The sequence below is a fragment of the Morone saxatilis genome, unplaced genomic scaffold (assembly GCF_004916995.1).
Source record: "Morone saxatilis isolate NCDOM2014 unplaced genomic scaffold, NCSU_SB_2.0 Contig11, whole genome shotgun sequence".
Lineage (NCBI taxonomy): Eukaryota > Metazoa > Chordata > Actinopteri > Moronidae > Morone > Morone saxatilis.
This window is the reverse complement of record NW_023339663.1, coordinates 28,025,904-28,027,114: the sequence shown is the minus strand read 5'-3', so window position 1 is coordinate 28,027,114 and position 1,211 is coordinate 28,025,904. Positions and strand designations below refer to the sequence as shown.

The window sequence follows — 1,211 nt, the reverse complement described above, 5'->3', positions numbered from 1 at the left end:
CTGAGGAAGTTGCATGTTGCATTGCAGAAAGAGACAGTGAATGTCATTGAGTGTGTTAAGGGGATGTGGGGGTTTTACCAACCTTGTGTTGTTAAAATTGAATTACTTTCAGGCAAAGTTGCAAATAAACAGATAATTTATCATTTCCCCATAAGAATGTTATTCGTGGCAGTGTGTAGAGGGCTTTCAAGTAGCATTTAATCTTTCATTCAAAGACAAAATAACTGATCAGTTAACTGGGTTATTTAAATAAACTCATCACAAACTTAATAATATATATATTTTTTTAAATCCAACAATGTAATACAATTTGAGACGTTATTTTCGGCTACAAGGGACTTGGACTTGGGGTAATTTCAAAATCCTGGCTCTGCCTTCCTCCTCAGAGGGTCACAGAAACACTCCAGCAGCTAGCAGGGACTTGGCTTCTTACTCATAGGCACTTAAAAAACTACATTATGTGTTGTGGTTTTGTGCATGTGATGGTTCCAAAACTAATTCTAAAATAAATTCTGCTATAATAAATAAATATGCGTTGTCACATGCATTAAACTACTGATTTGTACAACTTTTTTGCTTCATACACAATACAGCCCTGACACTAGACTATGTTGTATAGTACAGAGTACAGAGTAAGTGTTAATCAACAGAAAATTTAATGCCATAATTTTTCAAATCTAAAATGCCAAATTGTCTCTGATTCCAGCATCTTAAATGTGAGAATTTTCTGTTTTTCTATTTTTATATCACAATAATTTGATTATCCTTAGGTTTTGGACTGCTGGTTGGAGTCTGCGAATGTGTAATCACTATTTTCTGACATGTTATAACCAAACAATTAATGAATTAAGAAATGAATTGGTAGAATGATCGATAAAAAAACAACTGTCAGCCGCAGCCCTGATTTTAAGCACAACATAAACTAACAAATGCTAATGTAACAGCTTGTCCCCTCATTCTCATGCATCCTTCTGTTTCCTGCTAAGCATCTGTGCTTATGTATGTGGGTGTGTTAACGTCTGCGCGTGTGAGTGTCAGCGTGTACCCGGGCTCTGAAAGTGTGTTTGTGAGCGTGTGTTTTACACGCAGGGCTAGTGTGCTACGGCCTCCCTCTTTCCTCTCTCCTCAGCTCTTATGAATCGATGATCATGTGGTGTAAGGGAGATAGATGGCCCCCAGCTCCATCTTGTCTCCTCTAATTGTAAAATATT

General features: G+C 37.1%; 1 protein-coding gene and 1 long non-coding RNA gene across 3 annotated transcripts in view; one reads left to right on the top strand and one right to left on the bottom strand.

Annotated features, from left to right (window-relative positions):
- Window positions 1-1,211, bottom strand: part of LOC118320972 — a 76,568-nt gene that overhangs the window by 23,418 nt on the left and 51,939 nt on the right. The window lies entirely within an intron of this gene.
- znf536 (zinc finger protein 536) overlaps window positions 1-1,211 on the top strand; it is a 179,602-nt gene that overhangs the window by 164,162 nt on the left and 14,229 nt on the right. The window lies entirely within an intron of this gene.